The following is a 25114-nucleotide window of genomic DNA, read 5'->3' as shown; positions in this document are numbered from 1 at the left end:
TGAGCTATGAAATAAAATTTGTGTAATTTTGGTGACTGTGAATATGAGTTAAATCCTTTTTGAGATAGGATCTTGCTCTGTCACCCAGGCTGGAGTGCAGTGGTGCAATCATGGCTCACCGCAGCCTTGACCTCCAAGACAAAAGTGATTCTTTTACCTAAGCCTCCTGAGTAGATGGGTCCAGAGCTGTGCACCACCACACCTGGCTAATTTTTATTTATATATATTTTTTGTAGAGACAGGGTCTTTTTATGTTGCCCAATCTGGTCTCAAACCCCTGGGCTCAAGTGATCCTCCTGCCTTGGTCTCTCAAAGTGTTGAGATTACAAGTATGAGACACTGTGCCTGGCCTATTCTTATATTTGCAGTTAAATCCAACATTATGTAATATAAAAATGAACAGTAAAGTTCATACTAATAATTTCAATTTTTAATTATTCCTTATATAGCACAACATTAAATGGCAAGTAGAAGATACCATGATGAGAGAGAGAGAAAGAGATATATATATGTAAGAGAGACAGAGTATGTGAATGCACCGAAGAATGAAAACACTTTTTATGTTAACAGTACTTTCTCCCTGCTTTTTAAATGAGAGGTCCCATATTTTCATTTTGCACTAGGCCCCACAAATTATGTAGCTGTCTCTGGCTGTATGTTTGACATTTTTCATAATATACTTTTGGGGAATGTCTTACCTGTTCTTTAAATTCTCACACAGCACCCTATGAAGTTTTTTCTTGACATTTCATATCAAACCACTAATTTTTAAGCCCTTTAGTGATTAGTAGAAAGGTCAGCTCTGTTATTACCTGGCTGTGTAACTACTGAGAATGCTTTATCTCTCTCTAGGTTTGTGTCTTTACTTGTACAATGAAGAGGTTGGATGGGATGGTCCTTTCTTAAGTTCCTTCAAATTGGGACACTGTGATTCTCTCATTTATATCATTTAAAGACATTTTCCATCTACAGCTGAGTGATATTGGTAATGTGTAAGGGTCATGTCCTTTTATGGATGTGAGTTTTTGCAAAATGAACCTCCTCCTTTTTATATTTCTACTCTCTATGAAATTTTGCACATAGTAGGTACACAATAACTGTTGTATGGATAAATAAACAAGTGAGTGAATGTGGTGACTATTATTTGTATTTTACCACACAGTGGCTTCAGAATCAACCATTTGCTCCTCTTTCATTGTAGAAAGGTTTTGTGCCAAGCCTATGCTGTAGAAAGTCCAAACATGATTAAAGGGGTCGCTGATACTGTCCTGAGACATCAGCCAGCCTTTTGAGACCACTCTCTTTATATTGCCTAGGAAAGATTTTTCTCTTTTTCCAACCTCCTGCCTAAGGTCCTTGGATTCACAGCTCCCATCCTCAGGGAGAGATAGGTCTGCTCTGCCTCACTAGGCTCAGGGGTGTGTGCCCAGCTCAGAGGCCCATAAAGGAATTGGGAAAATGGCCAGAGTTCCTCATGTGGGTTGAAGGCTCAGCCCCACAGGAGGCCATTAAAACTTCCCATCTATACTTGAGCCTTTTGTTTCCCACACCTGCTGGAAGGGTGGAGTAGGATGTGGAGCCAGGAGGATGGCTTTGTGAAATCCAACATCTGAGGCAGTAAGCCATAAATACCGACAGAAAAGTAGCCTGGGCCTTTGTAGGACCTGGGATGTCTGTTTCCTTGCCACTGGCCAGCACACATTGGTGGCATTATAAACCAGGCTAGGTTCACTCCCTCCAGAGCCCACTGTCCAGCCCTACTTTCCACTTTCATAAGCTCTACTCATCATTTCTCAATGAATCAGGCAGAATTTTTCCATGTGGGCTCGGTATTGGTTTCCCCAAATGACCCTTAAAGAGTTCAGATTTGAGTCCACAGATCTGTCTGAGCAGGAGGCGGGCCTCATACATCATTGAACACTCATCTTCTCAGAAGGTCGAGGCCTTGGCATGGTTGAGTGTTGATGTGTTTATGGATGGAAAATGTTGGTTTTGCATTCTATCAGTAACCCTCACAGAGGTGATATTGGGATTTAGGGATCTAATCATTTGGAAAATGCTTGATTGGAGCCAGTTCTAGTCTCATTTATATTTTGGAAAGTGAGGATAATGACCTGTACCTCAGATGGCTGCTCTTCTGCAATCTTGTTGGACGGAGTTTGGGAGTGATCAAACTGGCAAAGTCAGCAGAGTGAGGTGATGGGAAGGCAATTTAAAGAAGAGACTCAACAAATGATCAGAAGCAATAGTGGAAAGAGCACTGGATTGGGAGTCAGCAGACTGAGGCTCTGGTTCTGGCTCTATTATGCTCTTACTTGTTCGCTGTATAGCCTTAGGCAGATTATTTTCTCTCTCAGAGTTTCAGTTCCCTCATGTATAAAATGAAGAGATGGCCCTTGATGGTCCCTAAGGATCTTCCCAGCTCTAATTTATAACACTTGGGAGGATACTTACCCTCCTTTAGTTGGGTTAAGATCATGAAGTCTGGAGCCTGGGTTTATGTCTTGGACTTACCCTTTCCTGACTGAGTGACCTTAAACAAACCAACCTCTCTATGCTTCACTATCCTCAACTGTAAAATGGGGATAGTAACAGTACTTGCCTTATAGGATTTTAATAAGGATTAATTGTTTCAATTTACCTGGAGCCCTTAGAATATTACCTGACACATAGTAAGTGCTAATAAATATTAGGTAACATTATTTTTTATAAGACCCTTCCCTGGGTTATCCTGAGGAAACCAGGTTACAGTATCTGGGATTTCAGGATATAGCCTTTACCTTCTCTCTGAGAAAAAAGACTGCCTAGTGGTTGACTTCCTAGACTTCCTGACACATACCTCAACTACCTTTGGAGAAGGTCAGCTTCTGCTCACCCATGATATAGTAGTCTGGGGCTACTGTATATGAGTCCTCAAACTTGACCTCTTTAGAAAACAGCTATTCTAGTATTTGGTCTTGTTTCTCCAACTTGGAAGGTCTGTTCATCTTCCCATATGTGCTTCTCTACCTTCTAACTAGCTTTTACCTTTTCCAGCTGACATGGTCAGTTTTGGGGTGGAGATAAGACAATCATGGCAGAAAGGAGAATAGTAGCTCTCTAGTCTCTGATTGTCCTGTCAGGATTTGTTTCCATGAAGGGTTTCTATGCCTCTGGGATATCTTTGTAATCAAGCTATGTCTCTGGATTTCTACTTTTCCAGAGACATGTCTAGTCAATTCTAACAAATGAATAAATGAGCACTTGTAGTCCTGCAAAGTAACATTTGAGCTTGTACTTGGGTCATAATAATGTAGAATGTTTTAGTCATAAGGGGCCTTTGAGATGAACTTATCTAGTTCCCTCCTTCTATAGTATTCTATAGTATATTGAGGAAACTGAAACCCAGAAATGGGAAGGGACTTTCCCAAGATCACGCATTTTAGTTGGAGCTAGAAGCTAGGTAACTTAATGCCTACTTGTGGGCCTTTTCCCCTATATAAATTTGCCTCTGGAGCATTTTTGCAGGCACATTTTTCTTAACCAAAAGGAGTGTAGATGAGTGAGTGAATATGTTTTAGGATATAGAAGTCTTTTGGTTCTTCTCAAAATTCCTGGTAGGCAGTTGCATGCACTTCTTTTAAACTGGGCCAGCCTTGCTGATACTTAAATAATTCTAGGAGAGCTAGAATTTCAGAGCTCTGTATCTTCAACTGTAGTACGATTGTTGGGTGGGGCCAGGAGGATAAGCCTTGCAACTGGATTGCCTATATGTCTCCAGGGCCTGGGAGGAGCTTGTCACTCTGGAGTGATACAAAAGGCTCTCAGCATTTGCTTTGAGGTGCTTGGTCACATCATGCAAAGACAATGAAGAGATATGAATAGAATTGATGGAAGAGTGAATCAGGGGTCAGTGTCTGGTTTGCTGGGCAGCCAGTCCATGGGAGTGGCAGAGCAATGAGAACAAAGCACAGTGTGAACTCCTGGCCAAAAATATAACCTAATAAATAGAGGTTTTGCACCCCAGAGAGCACAGTGGAGTTTCTGGCAGGATTCGGTAGTAGTCATTCTGAACAAACAACATCTTAATTTATGTCTAAGTAGAGCAAGATTAGAAACCTGCTTCACATTCCTCCTAGAGAGTTTCTGAAAATCAGCCAAGTGAATTTCCTCCATTTGGAGGCAGAGCAGAGAAGTCGTGCACAAGGATTTCCAAACATAGTTCCCAGGCCACTGCACTGGTAGTCCCAGGCATGAGCCTCTAGGTACCACCATCTGGTGCCAACTTGCAATGCCAAGACAATGGTAGCAACAGTGGTATCTTGACAAATACCAAGATATAGATGGCTTAGTTGGAGCTTTGTATATCTATTTCAATAGCTGACTGACTTTGCAATCTGCTTTAGCAGAAAATCTTAAACTTATTTTTTCTTGCCTATGTTCCCTTCCTACCTAGAACAGTCTTCTATTTATTATCTGTTATGCTGTCTTTTTCACTCTATTTAGTTGTTTTCCTGAAAACTTATCACTTTCGCTTTCACAGGATATTTAATCTAAATGAAAGACAATACAAGAATAACCATGAAGGATTCTTAATTTTGAAGCTGGCAGATTCTCCAAAGAATATATAATATATCCTTCTGAGGCACCAACTCTCTGACTTTCAACTATCATTTGTATTCTGATGACCCTTGATTCTATATCCCATCCTCATGCCCAAGTTACAAATTAATATCAAGTTGTCTGCCACTCAGATGTATCACAGGTACCATAAACCTAACATGACCAAGGTGGAACTTACCACATTACCCCTTCAAAATGATTCTACTCCTGAGTTTCAGTTTTACTTGGTGGCACCGTTACTTACCAGTGACTAACCTAGAAACTATGGAGTCATCCTTGAGTCACCTTCTTTCCTTACCTGTTAGACCCAAATCCATCATCAAATCCTACTGATTATTATCTCCTAAATATATTTCAAATCTGTCCACTTAATTTTGTTTCTACTGCCTTAATTCAAGCCCTCATTACTTCATATCCAAACAACTGCTTCCTGATGTCCCTGTCTCCAATCTGGGCCCCTTCCACTTCATCCTCCACACTGCCAAAATAATTTTAAAATATAAATCTGATTATGATACTCGAGGTGCTTAAGTCCCTACAATGGCTACTGATATGATTTGGCTCTGTGTCCCCCACCCACAATTGTTGAATTGTAATCCCCATGTGTCAGGGGAGGGACCTGGTGGAAGGATATTGGATCATGACGGTGGATTTTCCCCATGCTGTTCTCATGATAGTGAGTGAGTTCTCATGAGATCTGATGGTTTAAAAGTTTGGCACTTCCCCCCTTGCTCTCTCTCTCCTGCTTCCATGTAAGACGTGCCTTGCTTCCCCTTCTGCCATGTTTGTAAATTTCCTGAGGCCTCCCCAGTCTTACAGAACTGTAAGTCAAACCTCTTTTCTTTATAAATTACCCAGTCTTAGGTAGTTCTTTATAGCAGTGTGAAAACAGACTAATGCAGCTGCCCATTGCCTTCAAAATAAATCTCAAATTCCTTTCAGGGCCCACAAGGCCTTACATGATTCAGTCCCTACTTATTTTAGAAGCCTTGTTTTTTGCCACTCCTTGGATTGCTCTTTATGCTCTAGCAACACTGAACTCTTTGAAGTACCCCGCAGACACTGTTTTGTTTGTGTAACTGTTTGTGTTGCCTTCTTGAATTGGGTCTTCCCTACTTATTATTTTGTCTGGCTAACCTTTTATTACTTAACCCCAGAAGTCTTTCCATACTGAGTGAGGTGGTACCCTTGTGTGATCTCATGGCCTCCCATCACATTCCATATTGTATCTCATTATCACATCCTATTATAATTATCTGTTCACCTGTGTTGCCCACTAGATTATACTGCTCTTGAAGAGAGAGTGTGTTACTTATCTCTATCTTAGCACACTGTTTGGCATATAGTAAGTGCTCAATGATTGCTTTCTGAGAGAATGAAAGGAGCAGGTATATATTTGACTATCAGATAGCTCTTTGACATCAAGTAATTTTTTACTCATTGACTCATTTTTCTCTCACAACAAGTCCATGAGTTTGGTTTTTGGGGACATTCATGTGTATGCTGCTTTTATAGAACACTTCTTGTGGGTTACTTTTCTGAAACTTTTTCTGGTAAGGACAGCAAATTTGATATTCCCCATTTTGAAAATGCAAAAACTGACACTCAAAGATGTTACATAACTTGCCTCAGCTCATGCAGCTAATTAATAATGGAGTGTAAATTTTGATTTATAAACTCATCCCAAGGGTCTTCCTCCTGCCTCCCACTGTTTCCAAATCATGGTCTTGAAACATTTGGGTTTCAAGGGAGGTCCTTAGGATGACTGGGTTTCTCTTATACTTTGTCTGCTGACTTAAAACATTAAAAAAAATTATTTAATTTTATTTTTAGTTGACATGTAACAATTGTACATATTCACAGGACACATAATGGTGTTTCAATACATATAATGTATGGTGATGAAAAAATAATAATTAGCATATCGATTATCTTAAACATTTATCATATATGTATAAAATTGTTAACTGTAGCCATCCTATGGATGTATAGATTACAATAACTTATTTCTCCTAATAAAACCTCTCCCTATGCATTCCTTCTCCCTACTCTTCATAAGCTCTAGCATCCTTTGATCTACTTTTTAACTTCTCTGAGATCAACCTGTTTTTTTTTTACGATTTCACATATGTGTGAAAACATGCAGTGTTTAATTTTCTTTTCCTGGCTTATTTTACTTAACATAATGCCCTCTAATTCCATTCATGTTGCATGAAAGAATTTCATTCTTTTTATGACAAAATATTATTCCACTGTATATAAACACATTTTCTTTATCCATTCATCTGTTGTTGGACATCTAGTTAGATTCCATGTCTTGTCTATTGTAAATAGTGCTGCAATAAACAAGGGTAGGGCAGCAGATATCTCCTCAATATATACATTTCCTTTCTTTTGGATAAATATCCTGTAGTGGGATTGCAGAATCATATGGTAGTTCTATGTGTATTTTTGTGAGGAACCTTCATACTGTTCTCCATAGTGGCTGTACTAGCTTACATTCCCACCAAGAGTCAATAAAATGTTTTTTTCTCTGCATATTTGGCAGCACTTGTTATTTTTGTATTTTTGATAACAGTGATTCTAACTGGGATGTAACATTACCTCATTGTGGATTTGATTTGCATTTCTGTAATGATTAGTGATATTACTATCATCACTACTAGTCATCATTAGTAATAATGATCATCAGGGGAGGAGCCAAGATGGCCAAATAGGAACAGCTTGGGTCTACAGCTCCCAGCTTGAGTGACACAGAAGACAGGTGATTTCTGCATTTCCAACTGAGGTACTGGGTTCATCTCACTGGGAAGTGCCAGAAAGTAGATGCAGGACAGTGGGTGCAGCACACCATGTGTGAGCCAAAACAGGGCAAAGCTTCATCTCACCCGGGAAGCACAAGGGGTCAGGGAATTCCCTTTCCTAGTCAAAGAAAGGGGTGACAGATGGCACCTGAAAAATCGGGTCACTCCCACCCTAATACTACGCTTTTCCAATAGGCTTAGAAAACGGCACAGCAGGAGATTATATCCCGCACCTGGCTCGGAGGGTCCTATGCCCATGGAGTCTCACTCATTGCTAGCACAGCAGTCCGAGATCAAACTGCAAGGCAGCAGTGAGGCTGGGGAAGGGGTGCCCGCCATTGCTGAGTTAGTTGTTTGATTAGGTAGACAAAGCTGCTGGGAAGCTCGAACTGGGTGGAGCCCACAACAGCTCAAGGAGGCCTACCTGCCTCTGCAGGCTCCACCTCTGGGGGCAGGGCACAGACAAACAAAAAGACAGCAGTGACCTCTGCAGACATAAATCTCCCTCTCTGACAGCTTTGAAGAGAGTAGTGGTTTTCCCAGCACGCATCTTGAGATCTGAGAATGGGCAGACTGCCTCCTCAAGTAGGTCCCTGACCTCCGAGTAGCCTAAATGGGAGCCACCACCAAGTAGGGGCAGACTGATGCCTCACATGGCCGGGGACTCCTCTGAGACAAAAATTCCAGAGGAACGATCAAGCAGCAGCATTTGTGGTTCACCAATATCAGCTGTTCTGCAGCCACCAACTGCTGATACCCAGGCAAAAAGGGTCTGGAGTGGACCTCTAGCAAAGTCCAACAGACCTGCAGCTGAGGGTCCTCTCTGTTAGAAGGAAAATTAACAAACAGAAAGGACAGCCACACCAAAAACCCATCTATATGTCAACATCATCAAAGTCCAAAGGTAGATAAAACCACAAAGATGGGAAAAAAACAGAGCAGAAAAACTGGAAACTCTAAAAATCAGAGCACCTCTCCTCCTCCAAAGGAACGCAGTTCCTCACCAGCAATGGAACAAAGCTGGGTGGAGAATGACTTTGAGGATCTGAGAGAAGAAGGCTTCAGATGATCAAACTACTCTGAGCTAAAGGAGGAAATACGAACCAATGGCAAAGAAATTAAAAGCTTTGAAAAAAATTAGACAAATGGCTAACTAGAATAACCAATGCAGAGAAGTCCTTAAAGGACCTGATGGAGCTGAAAACCAAGGCACGAGAGCTACGTGATGAAGGCAGAAGCCTCAGTAGCCGATGCAAACAACTGGAAGAAAGGGTATTAGTGATGGAAGACGAAATGAATGAAATGAAGCAAGAAGAGAAGTTCAGAGAAAAAAGAATAAAAAGAAAGAACAAAGCCTCCAAGAAATATGGGACTATGTGAAAAGACAAAATCTATGTCTGATTAGTGTACCTAAAAGCGACAGGGGGAATGGAAACAAGTTGGAAAACACTCTGCAGGATATTATCCAAGAGAACTTCCCGAATCTAGCAAGGCAGGCCAATATTCAAATTCAGGAAATAAAGAGAATGCCACAAAGATACTCCTTGAGAAGAGCAACTCCAAGACACATAATTGTCAGATTCACCAAAGTTGAAATGAAGGAAAATATGTTAAGGGCAGCCACAGAGAAAGGTCAGGTTACCCACAAAGGGAAGCCCATCAGACTAACAGCTGATCACTTGGCAGAAACTCTATAAGCCAGAAGAGAGTGGGGGCCAATATTCAACATTCTTAAAGAAAAGAATTTTCAACCCAGAATTTCATATCCGGCCAAACTAAGCTTCATAAGTGAAGGAGAAATAAAATACTTCACAGACAAGCAAATGCAGAGACATTATGTCACCACCAGGCCTGCCCTAAAAGAGCTCCTGAAGGAAGCACTAAACATGGAAAGGAACAACTGGTACCAGCCACTGCAAAAACATACCAAATTGTAAAGACCATTGAGGCTAGGAAGAAACTGCATCAACTAACGAGAAAAATAAACAGCTAACACCATAATGACAGGATCAAATTCACACATAACAATATTAACTTTAGATATAAATGGGCTAAATGCTCCAATTAAAAGACACAGACTGGCAAATTGGATGAAGAGTTAAGACCCATCAGTGTGCTGTATTCAGGAAACCCATCTCACGTGCAGAGACACACATAGACTCAAAATAAAGGGATGGAGGAAGATCTACCAAGCAAATGGAAAACAGAAAAAGACAGGGGTTGCAATCCTAGTCTCGGATAAAACAGACTTTAAACCAACAAAGATCAAAAGAGACAAAGAAGGCCATTACATAATGGGAAAGGGATCAATTCAACAAGAAGAGCTAACTATCCTAAATAGATATGCACCCAATACAGGAGCACCCAGATTCTGAAAGCAAGTCCTGAGTGACCTACAGAGAGACTTAGACTCCCACACAATAATAATGGGAGACTTTAACACCCCACTGTCAACATCAGATGGATCGAGACAGAAAGTTAACAAGGATACCCGGGAATTGAACTCAGCTCTGCACCAAGTGGACCTAATAGACATCTACAGAACTCTCCACCACAAATCAACAGAATATACATTCTTTTCAGCACCACACCACACCTACTCCAAAATTGACCACATAGTTGGAAGTAAAGCATTCCTCAGCAAATGTAAAAGAACAGAAATTATAACAAACTGTCTCTCAGACCACAGTGCAATAAAACTAGAACTCGGGATTAAGAAACTCACTCAAAACCACTCAACTACACGGAAACTGAACAACCTGCTCCTGAACGACTACTGGGTAAATAATGAAATGAAGGTAGAAATAAAGATGTTCTTTGAAACCAATGAGAACAAAGACACAACATACCAGAATGTCTGGGACACATTCAAAGCAGTGTGTAGAGGGAAATTTATAGCACTAAATGCCCAAAGGAGAAAGCAGGAATGATCCAAAATTGACACCCTAACATTACAATTAAAAGAACTAGAAAAGCAAGAGCAAACACATTCAAAAGCTAGCAGAAGGCAAGAAATAACTAAAATCAGAGCAGAACTGAAGGAAATAGAGACACAAAAAACCCTTCAAAAAATTAATGAATCCAGGAGCTGGTTTTTTGAAAAGATCAACAAATTGATAGACCACTAGCAAGACTAATAAAGAAGACAAGAGAGAAGAATCAAATAGATGCAATAAAAAATGATAAAGGGGATATCACACCAATCCCACAGAAATACAAATTACCATCAGAGAATACTATAAACAGCTCTAATAAACTAGAAAATCTAGAAGAAATGGGTAAATTCCTCAACACATACATCCTCCCAAGACTAAACCAGGAAGAAATTGAATCTCTGAATAGACCAATAACAGGCTCTGAAATTGAGGCAATAATCAATAGCTTATCAACCAAAAAAAATTCAGGATCAGATGGATTCACAGCTGAATTCTACAAGAGGTACAAAGAGGAGCTGGTACCATTCCTTCTGAAACTATTCCAATCAATAGAAAAAGTGTGAATCCTCCCTAACTCATTGTATGAGGCCAGCATCATCCTGATACCAAAGCCTGGCAGAGACACAACAAAAAAAGAGAATTTTAGACCAATATCCTTGATGAACATTGATGCAAAAATCCTCAATAAAATACTGCCAAACCAAATCCAGCTGCACATCAAAAAGCTTATCCACCATGAGCAAGTGGGCTTCATCTCTGGGATGCAAGGCTGGTTCAACATATGCAAATCAATAAATGTAATCCAGCATATGAAGAGAACCAAATACAAAAACCACATGATTATCTCAATAGATGCAGAAAAGGCCTTTGACAAAATTTAACAACCCTTCATGCTAAAAACTCTCAATAAATTAGGTATTGATTGGAAGTATCTCAAAATAATAAGAGCTATCTATGACAAACCCACAGCCAAGATCATACTGAATGGGCAAAAACTGGAAGCATTCCCTTTGAAAACTGGCACAAGACAGGGATGCCCTCTCTCACCACTCCTATTCAACATAGTGTTGGAAGTTCTGGCCAGGGCAATCAGGCAGGAGAAGGAAACAAAGAGTGTTCAATTAGGAAAAGAGGAAGTCAAATTGTCTCTGTTTGCAGATGACATGATTGTATATCTAGAAAACCCAATCGTCTCAGCCCAAAATCTCCTCAAGCTGATAAGCAACTTCAGTAAAGTCTCAGGATACAAAATCAATGTACAAAAATCACAAGCATTCTTATACACCAATAACAGAAAAACAGAGAGCCAAATCATGAGTGAACTCCCATTCACAATTGCTTCAAAGAGAATAAAATACCTAGGAATCCAACTTGTAAGTGATGTGAAGGACCTCTTCAAGGAGGACTACAAACCACTGCTCAATGAAATAAAAGAGGAAACAAATAAATGGAAGAACATTCCATGCTCCTGGGTAGGAAGAATCAATATTGTGAAAATGGCCATACTGCCCAAGGTAATTTATAGATTCAATGCCATCTCCATCAAGCTACCAATGACTTTCTTCACAGAATTCCAGAAAACTACTTTAAAGTTCATATGGAACCAAAAAAGAGCCTGCATCGCCAAGTCAGTCCTAAGCCAAAAGAACAAAGCTGGAGGCATCACACTACCTGACTTCAAACTATACTACAAGGCTACAGTAACCAAAACAGCATGGTACTGGTACCAAAACAGAGATATAGATCAATGGAACAGAACAGAGCCCTCAGAAATAATGCCGCACATCTACAACTATCTGATCTTTGACAAACCTGACAAAAACAAGAAATGGGGAAAGGATTCCCTATTTAATAAATGGTGCTGGGTAAATGGGCTAGCCATATGTAGAAAGCTGAAACTGGTTCCCTTCCTTACACCTTATACAAAAATTAATTCAAGATGGATTAAAGACTTCAATGTTAGACCTAAAACCATAAAAATCCTAGAAGAAATCCTAGGCAATACCTTTCAGTACATAGGCATGTGCAATGACTTCACGTCTAAAACACCAAAAGCAATGGCAACGAAAGCCAAAATTGACAAATGGGATCTAATTAAACTAAAGAACTTCTGCACAGCAAAAGAAACTACCATCAGAGTGAACAGGCAACCTACAGAATGGGAGAAAAGTTTTGCAACCTACTCATCTGTAAAAGGGCTAATATCCACCATCTAGGATGAACTCCAGCAAATTTACAAGAAAAAATCAAACAACCCCATCAAAAAGTGGGCGGAGGATATGAACAGACACCTCTCAAAAGAAGACATTTATGCAGCCAAAAAACACATGAAAAAATGCTCATCATCACTGGCCATGAGAGAAATGCAAATGAAAACCACAATGAGCTACTACCTGACGCCAGTTAGAATGGCCATCATTAAAAAGTCAGGAAACAACAGGTGCTGGAGAGGATGTGGAGAAATAGGAACACTTTTACACTGTTGGTGAGACTGTAAACTAGTTCAACCGTTGTAGAAGTCAGTGTGGCAATTCCTCTGGGATCTAGAACTAGAAATACCATTTGATCCAGCCATCCCACTAGTCGATATATACCTAAAGGACTATAAATCATGCTGCTATAAAGACACATGCACACGTATGTTTATAGCGGCACTATCCACAATAGCAAAGACTTGGAACCAACCCAAATGTTCAACAATGATAGACTGGATTAAGAAAATGTGGCACATATACACCATGGGATACTATGCAGCCATAAAAATGATGAGTTCATGTCCTTTGTAGGGACATGGATGAAGCTGGAAACCAGCATTCTCAGTAAACTATCGCAAGGACAAAAAACCAAACACCGCATGTTCTCACTCATAGGTGGGAACTGAACAATGAGAACTCATGGACACAGGAAGGGGAACATCACACCCCAGGGACTGTTGTGGGGTTGGGGGAGGGGGGAGGGACAGCATTAGGAGATATACCTAATGCTAAATGACGAGTTAATGGGTGCAGCAAAACAACATGGCACATGGATACATAGGTAACAAACCTGCACATTGTGCATATGTACCCTAAAACCTAAAGTATAATAATAAAACAAAAAAAAAACAAACAAAAAAAGAAAGTAGTAGGCATTGGTTCTTAAGGAAAGAAGCCATCTTTATAACATAAAAGCACAAGGTGAAGCAGTAAGTGCTAATGTAGAAGCTGCATCAAGTTAAACAGAAGATCTAGCTAATTGATGCTGGTGGCTACACTAAACAACAGATATTCAATGTAGACAAAACAGTCTTCTATTGGAAAAGCATGACATTTAGGACTTCTTTAGGTAGAGAGAAAAATCAGTGCCTGGTTTCCAAACTTTGAAGAACAGAATGACTGTCTTGCTGGGGCTAATGCTGCCAGTGACTTTAGGTTGAAGGCAATACTCATTTACTATTCTGAATCTCCTATGGCCCTGAATAATTATGCTAAATCTACTGTGACTTTGTTCTATACATGGAGCAACAAAGCCTAGATAACAACATATCTGTTTACAGTATGATCCAGTGAATATTTTAAGCCCACTGTGAAGACGTACTGCTCAGAAAAAAGATTGTTTTTAAAATAGTGCTGCTTGTTGATAATGCACCTGCTTACCAAAGATCTCTGATGGAGATGAATGAGGAGATTAATGTTTTCATGCCTGCTAACACAACATCCATTTTGGAACCCATGGATCAAGAAGTAATTCCAACTTTCAAGTCTTATTATTTAAGAAATACTTTTCATAAGGCTATAGCTGACATAGATAGTGTTTCCTTTGATGGATCTAGAAAAAGTCAGCTGAAAACCTTCTGAAAAGGATTCACCATTCTAGATGTCATTAAGAACATTTGTGATTCATGGGAGGAGGTCAAAATGTCAACATTAACTAAAGTTTAGAGGAAGTTGATTCCAACTCTCATGAATGACTTTGAGGGATTTGAGGCTTGTGGCTTAAAACAACAGCGAAAGGTAGTAATTTCTGGTTTAGACTGTTCTCCTGCCTTCTTCCCCCTTTAAATAGATAAGTTGTACCTATTTCTCAGTGCACAGCTTAAATATTACCTCCATTATGACACCTCCTCCCTTATCTGGAAATAAGCTCTTCTTTGGTTTAAGCCTGAGATTAAACTTATAGCTCATAAAGTACTTTTCACATTCTATGATGTATTATAGTTATGAATATATTTTTAGTGGGAAGAGTTTGGAGACAGACATATATAAGTTTTAATCTTGGTTCTATCACTCAGTAGTTTTGTGGCCTTGGACAACACACCGATCCCTTTTTAAGCTTTATTGGAAAAAGACTGATGGTAATACCTATCCCATGGATTTGTTGGATTCAATTAAATGAGATAAAATAAAATATGTTAAACACCATTTTTTACCTGGCAGATAATAGGTGCCCAATACATGTAAATTTTATTATCTGCAAGTAGCAGAAAACCTGATTAACAGTGGCTCAAACCATAATGCAATTTTTGTTTACTTATCAGGAAGTCTGGAGGTGGTGGTTCCAGGGTTACATCAACGGCTCAATGATGTCATGAAAGACCTAAATTTCTATCCTTTTCCTCCATCCTTTCAGTATATGGCTTTTTGTCTTCATTCTTATTGCTTCATTGTTGCAAGATAATTGCAGCAGCTGTCGGCACAGCATTCTCATACTTACACAAAAAAGGGCTGCAGATATAAGGTTTTCTTCTCATTAGGGTGGAGAAAGCTTAAAAATATCTTCCATAAAAGCCTTCCAAAAAACTCCACATTACATTTCTTTGGACAAAATTTTATCATATGACCACTTCTAGTTGCAAGGGAGTCTGGGAACGTAAGAATTTGGCAAAAAGATATGGAAGTACTTTGAATGGCTTCAACTAATCATGGTTGCCTCATGAGGTAGGGATATATTGCCATTCCAGACAAAAGTGAGGCACCTTAAGCAAGAAACAAGAAGACAGTAGCTTAAATTTTTTCATAATTAAAAAATGATAGAAAATAATTGTACATATTTTGGGGGCGCATGTAATATTTTGACACATACATACAATGTGTAATTATCAAATTGGGGTATTATAATATCCATCACTTCAAGTGTTTATCATTTCTTTGTATTTGGAACATCTTAAATCTTCTCTTTTAGCTATTTTGAAATATACAACAAATTATTAACTATAGTCATGCTATTGTGCTATCAAACAGAACTTATTCCTTCTATCTAAGAGTATGTTTGTACCTATTAACCAACCTCTCTTCATCTCCTACTCAGCCTTCCCAGCCTCTAGTAACCACCACTCTACTCTCTACCTCCATGAAATCAACTTTTTTAGCTGCCACATATGAGTGAGAAGATACAATATTTGTATTTCTGTACCTGGCTTATTTCACTTAACATAACGACCTTCAGTTTCATTCATGTTGATGCAAATGACACGATTATATTCTTTTTTTGTGGCTGAATAGTATTCCATTGTGTACATATAACACATATTCTTTATTCATGTAATCCATTGATGGGCACTTAGGTTGATTCCACATCATGGCTATTGTGAATAATGCCATAATAAACATGATGATACAGGTATCCCTTTGATATACTGATTTGCTCTTTGTGGGCATATACCTCATAGTGGGATTACTAGATCATATGGCAATCCTATTTGTAATTATTTTAAAAAAATCTCCATGCTGAGATCTGAGAACGGACAGACTGCCTCCTAAAGTGGGTCCCTCACCCCTGAGCAGCCTAACTGGGAGGCACCCCCCCAGTAGGGACAGACCGACACCTCACTCGGCCGGGTACTCCTCTGAGACAAAACTTCCAGAGGAACTATCAGACAGCTGAATTTGTGGTCTCACGAAAATCCGCTGTTTTTCAGCCACCGCTGCTGACACCCAGCCAAACAGGGTCTGGAGTGGACCTCTAGTAAACTCCAACAGACCTGCAGCTGAGAGTCCTGTCTGGTAGAAGGAAAACTAAGAAACAGAAAGGACATTCACACCAAAAACCCATCTGTACATCACCATCATCAAAGACCAAAGGTAGATAAAACCACAAAGATGGGGAAAAAACAGAGCAGAAAAACTGGAAACTCTAAAAAGCAGAGCACCTCTCCTCCTCCAAAGGAACGCAGTTCCTCACCAGCAATGGAACAAAGCTGGATGGAGGATGACTTTGATGAGTTGAGAGAAGAAGCCTTCAGACGATCAAACTACTCTGAGCTACGGGAGGAAATTCAAAACAATAGCAAAGAAGTTAAAATCTTTGAAAAAAAATTAGAAGAATGGATAACTAGAATAACCAATGGAGAGAAGGGCTTAAAGGAGCTGATGGAGCTGAAAGCCAAGTTTCGAGAACTACGCAAAGATTGCAGAAGCCTCAGTAGCAGATGCAATCAACTGGAAGAAAGGGTATCAGTGATGGAAGATGAAATGAATGAAATGAAGCGAGAAGGGAAGTTTAGAGAAAAAAGAATAAAAAGAAATGAACAAAGCTTCCAAGAAATTTGGGACTATGTGAAAAGACCAAACCTACGCCTGACTGGTGTACCTGAAAATAACGGGGAGAATGGAACCAACTTGGAAAACACTCTACAAGATATTATCCAGGAGAACTTCCTCAATCTAGCAAGGCAGGCCAACATTCAGATTCAGGAAATACAGAGAACGCCACAAAGATACTCCTCGAGAAGAGCAACTCCAAGACAAATAATTGTCAGATTCACCAAAGTTGAAATGAAGGAAAAAATGTTAAGGGCAGCCAGAGAGAAAGGTCGGGTTACCCACAAAGGGAAGCCCATCAGACTAACAGCTGATCTCTCGGCAGAAACTCTACAAGCCAGAAGAGAGTGGGGGCCAATATTCAACATTCTTAAAGAAAAGAATTTTCAACCCAGAATTTCATATCCAGCCAAACTAAGCTTCATAAGTGAAGGAGAAATAAAATACTTTACAGACAAGCAAACACTGAGAGATTTTGTCGCCACCAGGCCTGCCCTAAAAGAGCTCCTGAAGGAAGCACTAAACATGGAAAGGAACAACTGGTAGCAGCCACTGCAAAAACATGCCAAATTGCAAAGACCATCGAGGCTAGGAAGAAACTACATCAACTAACGAGCAAAATAACTAACTAACATCATAATGACAGGATCAGATTCACACATAACAATATTAACTTTAAATGTAAATGGGCTAAATGCTCCAATTAAAAGACACAAACTGGCAAACTGGATAAGGAGTCAGGACCCATCAGTGTGCTGTATTCAGGAAACCCATCTCACGTGCAGAGACACACATAGACTCAAAATAAAGGGATGGAGGAAGATCTATCAAGCAAATGGAAAACAAAAAAAGGCAGGGGTTGCAATCCTAGTCTCTGATAAAATAGACTTTAAACCAACAAAGATCAAAAGAGACAAAGAAGGCCATTACATAATGGTAAAGGGATCAATTCAACAAGAAGAGCTAACTATCCTAAATATATATGCACCCAACACAGGAGCACCCAGATTCATAAAGCAAGTCCTCAGTGACCTAGAAAGGGACTTAAACTCCCACACAATAATAATTGGAGATTTTAACACCCCACTGTCAACATTAGACAGATCAATGAGACAGAAACTTAACAAGGATACCCAGGAATTGAACTCAGCTCTGCACAAAGCGAACCTAACGGACATCTACAGAACTCTCCACCCCAAATCAACAGAATATACATTTTTTTCAGCACCACGCCACACCTATTCAAAAATTGACCACTTAGTTAGAAGTAAAGCTCTCCTCAGCAAAGGTAAAAGAACGGAAATTATAACAAACTGTCTCTCAGACCACAGTGCAATCAAACTAGAACTCAGGATTAAGAAACTCACTCAAAACCACTCAACTACATGGAAACTGAACAACCTGCTCCTGAATGACTACTGGGTACATAACGAAATGAAGGCAGAAATAAAAACGTTCTTTGAAACCAACGAGAACAAACACACAACATACCAGAATGTTTGGGACACATTCAAAGCAATGTGTAGAGGGAAATTTATAGCACCAAATGCCCACAAGAGAAAGCAGGAAAGATCCAAATTTGATACCCTAATATCACAATTAAAAGAACTAGAAAAGCAAGAGCAAACACATTCAAAAGCTAGCAGAAGGCTAGAAATAACTAAGATCAGAGCAGAACTGAAGGAAATAGAAACACAAAAAACCCTTCAAAAAATCAATGAATCCAGGAGCTGGTTTTCTGAAAGGATCACCAAACTGATAGACCACTAGCAAGACAAATAAAGAAGAAAAGAGAGAAGAATCAAATAGACGCAATAAAAAATAATAAAGGGGATATCACCACCGATCCCATAGAAATACAAACTACCATCAGGGAATACTATAAACACCTCTATGCAAATAAACTAGAAAATCTAGAAGAAGTGGATAAATTCCTCGACACATACACCCTCCCAAGACTAAACCAGGAAGAATTTGAATCTCTGAATAGACCAATAACAGGCTCTGAAATTGTGGCAACAATCAATAGCTTATCAACCAAAAAAAGTCCTGGACCAGACGGATTCGCAGACGAATTCTACCAGAGGTACAAGGAGGAACTGATACCATTCCTTATGAAACTATTCCAATCAACAGAAAAAGAGGGAATTCTCCCTAACTCATTTTGTGAAGACACCATCATCCTGATACCAAAGCCTGGCAGAGACACAACAAGAAAAGAGAATTTTAGACCAATATCCTTGGTGAACATCAATGCAAAAATCCTCAACAAAATACTGGCAAACCGAATCCAGCAGCACATCAAAAAACTTATCCACCATGATCAAGTGGGCTTCATCCCTGGGATGCAAGGCTGGTTCAACATACACAAATCAATAAACATAATCCAGCACATAAACAGAACCAAGGACAAAAACAACATGATTATCTCAATAGATGCAGAAAAAGCCTTTGACAAAATTTAACAGCCCTTCATGCTAAAAACTCTCAATAAATTAGGTACTGATTGGAAGTATCTCAAAATAATAAGAACTATCTATGACAAACCCACAGCCAAGATCATATTGAATGGGCAAAAATTGGAAGCATTCCCTTTGAAAACAGGCACAAGACAGGGATGCCCTCTTTCACCACTTCTATTCAACATAGTGTTGGAAGTTCTGGCCAGGGTAATCAGGCAGGAGAAGGAAAGAAAGGGTATTCAATTAGGAAAAGAGGAAGTCAAATTGTCCCTGTTTGCAGATGACATGATTGTATATCTACAAAACCCCATTGTCTCAGCCCAAAATCTCCTTAAGCTGATAGGCAACTTCAGCAAAGTCTCAGGATACAAAATCAGTGTGCAAAAATCACAAGCATTCTTGTACACCAATAACAGACAAACAGAGAGCCAAATCATGAGTGAACTCCCATTCACAATTGCTTCAAAGAGAATCAAATACCTAGGAATCCAACTTACAAGGGACATGAAGGACCTCTTCAAGGAGAACTACAAACCACTGCTCAATGGAATAAAAGAGGATACAAACAAATGGAAGAACATTCCATGCTCATGGGTAGGAAGAGTCAATATCGTGAAAATGGCCATACTGCCCAAGGTAATTTTTAGATTCAATGCCATCCCCATCAAGCTACAAATGACTTTCTTCACAGAATTGGAAACAAATAATTTAAAGTTCATATGGAAACAAAAAAGAGCCTGTATTGCCAAGTCAATCCTAAGCCAAAAGAACAAAGCTGGAGGCATCACACTACCTGACTTCAAACTACACTACAAGGCTACAGTAACCAAAACAGCATGGTACTGGTACCAAAACAGAGATATAGACCAATGGAACAGAACAGAGCCCTCAGAAATAATGCCACATGTCTACAGCCATCTGATCTTTGACAAACCTGACAAAAACAAGCAATGGGGAAAGGATTCACTATTTAATAAACGGTGGTGGGAAAACTGCTTAGCCATATGTAGAAAGGTGAAACTGGATCCCTTCCTTACACCTTATAGAAAAATTAATTCAAGATGGATTAAAGACTTACATGTTAGACCTAAAACCATAAAAACCCTAGAAGAAAACCTAGGCAATACCATTCAGGACATAGGCATGGGCACGGAGTTCATGTCTAAAACACCAAAAGCAATGGCAACAAAAGACAAAATTGACAAATGGGATCTAATTAAACTAAAGAGCTTCTGCACAGCAAAAGAAACTGCCATCAGAGTGAACAGGGAACCTACAGAATCGGAGAAAATTTTTGCAATCTCCTCATGTGACAAAGGGCTAATATCCAGAATCTACAATGAACTCAAACAAATTTACAAGAAAAAAACAAACAACCCCATCAAAAAGTGGGCAAAGATTGTGAACAGACACTTCTCAAAAGAAGACATTTATGCAGCCAAAAGACATGATGAAAAAATGCTCATCATCGCTGGCCATCAGAGAAATGCAAATCAAAACCACAATGAGATACCATCTCACACCAGTTAGAATGGCGATCATTAAAAAGTCAGGAAACAATAGGTGCTGGAGAGGATGTGGAGAAATAGGAACACTTTTACACTGTTGGTGGGACTCTAAACTAGTTCTACCATTGTGGAAGTCAGTGTGGCGATTCCTCAGGGATCTAGAACTAGAAATACCATTAGACCCAGCAATCCCATTACTGGGTATATACCCAAAGGACTATAAATCATGCTGCTATAAAGACACATGCACAAGTATGTTTATTGCGGCATTATTCACAATAGCAAAGACTTGGAACCAACCCAAATGTCCAACAATGGTAGACTGGATTAAGAAAGTGTGGCACGTATATACCATGGAATACTATGCAGCCATGAAAAATGTTGAGTTCATGTCCTTTATAGGGACATGGATGAAGCTGGAAACCATCATTCTCAGCAAACTATTGCAAGGACAAAAACCAAACACCGCATGTTCTCACTCATAGGTGGGAATTGAACAATGAGAACACATGGACACAGGAAGGGGAACATCACACCCCAGGGGCTGTTGTGGGGTGGGGGATGGGGGAGCGGTAGCATTTGGAGATATGCCTAATGTTAAATGACGAGTTAATGGGTGCAGCACACCAACATGGCATATGTAACTAACCTGCATGCTGTGCACATGTACCCTAAAACTTAAAGTATAATAAAAGAAAAAAAGAGAAAAAAACCCTTTTTTTTCTCTCAGCTTTTACTTTAGATTCAGGGGGTACGTGTGTGTTCCTGTTACATGGGCAAATTGTATGTCACTGCGGTTTTGTGTACAAATAATTTTGTCACCCAGGTAGTGAGCATTCTACCTGGTTGATTGTTTTTTTGTCCTCACCCTCCTCCCACCCTACACCATCAAGTAATATTTGATGTCTATTGTTCCCTTCTTTGTGTCCATATGTACCCAATGTTTAGCTCCCATTTATAAGTGAGAATCTGCAGTATTTGATTTTCTATTCCTGTGTTAATTCATGTAGGATAATGGCCTCCAGCTGCATCCATGTAGCCTATAAGGACATAATCTCATTTTTTTCTTTGGCTGGGTAGTATTTCATGGTGTATATATACCACATTTTCTTCATTAGTCCACTATTGATGGACATCTAGGTAGATTCCATGTCTGTTATTGTGGAAGGTGCTACAATGAACATATGCATGTATGTGTCTTTAAGGCAGAACAATTTTATTGCTTTTGGTATATATCCAATAATGGGATTTCTGGTTTGAATGGTACTTCTGTTATAAGTTCTTCAAGATATCTCCAAACTGCTTTCCACAGTGGCTGAACTCATTTATATTCCCACTAGCAGTAATGTGTGTTCCTTTTTTTTCTGCAACCTCACTAACATCTCTTATTTTTTACTTCTTATTAATAGCCATTTTGAGGGGTGTGAGATGGTATCTCATTGTGGTTTTGATCTGTATTTCTCTAATGGTTAGTGATGTTGCACATTTTTTATATGCTTCCTGGTGGTGTGTATGTCTTCTTTTGAGAAGTGTTTGTCCATGTCCTTTGCCCAGTTTTCACTTTTTAAAAATGTGTACAATATGTTTATCTTCTCTGTAAGTATCTTACATTTTATTTTATCATTTCATTAGGTTTTTGGGGAACATTTGGTGTTTGGTTATATGAATAAGTTCTTTAATGGTGATTTCTGAGATTTTGGTGCACCTGTCACCTAAGCATTGCACACTCTACCCAATGTGTAGTCTTTTATCCCTCACCTCCCTTTCACCCAAAGTATATTGCATCATTCTTATGCCTTTGTGTCCTCATACCTTAGCTTCTACTTATATGTGAGAATATACTATGTTTGGTTTTCCATTCCTGAGTTACTTCACTTAGAATAACGGTCTCCAATTCCAGTCAGGTTGCTGTAAATGCCATTATTTCCTTCCTTTTATGGCTAAGTAGTATTCCATGGTGTGTGTGTATATATATATTATATATATAATATATACGTATCTATTATATATATAATATATCTGCATCTATTATATATATAATAGATGCGGATATATTATATACATATGTATTATATATATCCGTATCTATTATATATATAATAGATACACACATCTATTATATATATAATAGATACACACATCTATTATATATATAATAGATACACACATCTATTATATATATAGATACATCGCATTTTCTTTATCCACTCATTGAATGATGGTAATTTGCTTTGCCCATTTTTAAATGAGGTTGTTTGTTTTTTGCTTGTTGATTTAAGTTTCTTATAGATTTTGGATATTAGAACTTTGTCAGATGCATAGTTTGCAAATATTTTCTTTCATTCTGTAGGTTGTCTGTTCACTCTGTTGATAGTTTATTTTGCTGTGCATAAGCTTTTAAGTTTAATTACATCCCATTTGTCAATTTTTGCTTTGCTGCAATTGCCTTTGGTGCCTTCATAATGAGATCTTTGCCAGTGCCTATGTTCTGAATGGTACTGCCTGAGTTGTCTTCGAGGGTTTTTATAGTTTTGGGATTTACACTTCAATCTTTAATCCATCTTGAGTTGATTTTTGTATATGGTGTAAGAAATGGGTCCAGTTTCAATCTTCTGCATATGGCTGGGCAGTTATCCCACCAACATTTATTGAATAGGGAGCCCTTGCTCCTATTGCTTGTTATTGTCAACTTTGGAAAAGTCAGATCCCTTTATTTGTGTGGCTTTATTTTTGGGTTCCCTAACCCGTTCCTTTGGTGTATGTGCCTGCTTTTGTACCATAACTATGCTGTTTTGGCTACTGTAGCTTTTTAGTATAGTTTGAAGCTGGTGTGATGCCTCCAGCTTTGTTCTTTTTGCTTATGATTGCTTTGGTTATTCAGGCTCTTTTTTGGTTTCATATAAATTTTAAGATAATTTTTTTCTAATTCTGTGAAAACTGTTGTTGATGTCAGGAATGAGTCCTGGTGCTTAAAAACCCAATCCATGGTTCCCAGCTGCCTCCCTTTTCAGTACAAGGTCTGCATCGTCCTGCCATTCACTCTCAATGTCTTAATTCCTAAGATCTGCTTGGAGTGTGCTGGTATTCTTGATGGTCTGGTCTGTCAGTGGGTGAAGCTCTTTATGTCTGCATTTGCTCAGGCATCTTGGCATCTCCAATCCACTGGAGCAGAAGCCCAGGAGTAGAGCCTGACTGGAACCAGTACTGATGGAAATATTTAAATTATCATTAGTAAATTTATGAAAGTTCAGTGTGAATGAGGTCAGAAACTTCAGGGGCCCAGTTTTGTTGGGGAGAGTTATTCAAGTCTAAGAACTCTTCACTAAGCCCTAGGTCCTGAGATTTTCTCCTATGTTTTATTGTAAAAATTTTAGAGTTTTATATTGTACATGACTTACTTTGAGTTAGTTTTTATATATGGTATGAGGTTCAGGTGAAAGTTTTTTTTTTGTCTATGCATATGCAATTGCTCCAGCACAATTTGTAAAAGGATTTTTTTTTTCACTATTGAATTCTTTTCATACCTGTGTGTATTAGTTCCTTCTCATGCTGCTATGAAGTACCCAAGACTGGGTGATTTACAAAGGAAAGAGGTTTAATCAACTCACAGTTCCACAGGGCTAGGAAGACCTCAGGAAACTTACAATCATGGCTAGAGAGGAAGCAAACACATCCTTCTTCACAGGGCGGCAGCAAGAAATGCCAAGCAAAAAGGGAAAAAGCCCTTTATAAAACCATCAGATCTTGTGAGAACTCACTCACTATCATGAGAACAACATGAGGGTAACCACCCTCATGATTCATTTACCTCCCATTGGTTCCTTCCCACAAGTGAGGATTATAAGAACTACAACTCAAGATAAGATTTGGGTGGGGACACAGCCAAACCATATCACAGTTTGTGAAATATCAGTTGGCTATACTTGTGTTGATCTATTTCTGGTTCTCTATTCTGTTCCATTGATCCATGGGTCTACTCTTCCACCAATGCACTTAGTGTTGATTATTATAACTATATAATAAGTGTTAAAATCAGGTAACAATTCTTTCCACTTTTTTCTTCTTTTTGAAAATCAGTTTAGGTATTCTAGTTCCTTTGCCTATCTACAGTGTTCACGAATAAGTCTCCATACACCAATAAAAAGTTTTGCTGCTTTTTGATAAAGATTGCAGTAAATATGTTGTATTAGTCAGGGTTCCTAGATGGACAGCACTAATAGGAGATATATATATATATATATATGTAATATATATATCTTATTAGTTTATTAAATATTAACTTAC

Source organism: Symphalangus syndactylus, chromosome X, assembly GCF_028878055.3.
Source record: "Symphalangus syndactylus isolate Jambi chromosome X, NHGRI_mSymSyn1-v2.1_pri, whole genome shotgun sequence".
NCBI lineage: Eukaryota > Metazoa > Chordata > Mammalia > Primates > Hylobatidae > Symphalangus > Symphalangus syndactylus.
This window is presented reverse-complemented; position numbering follows the sequence as displayed.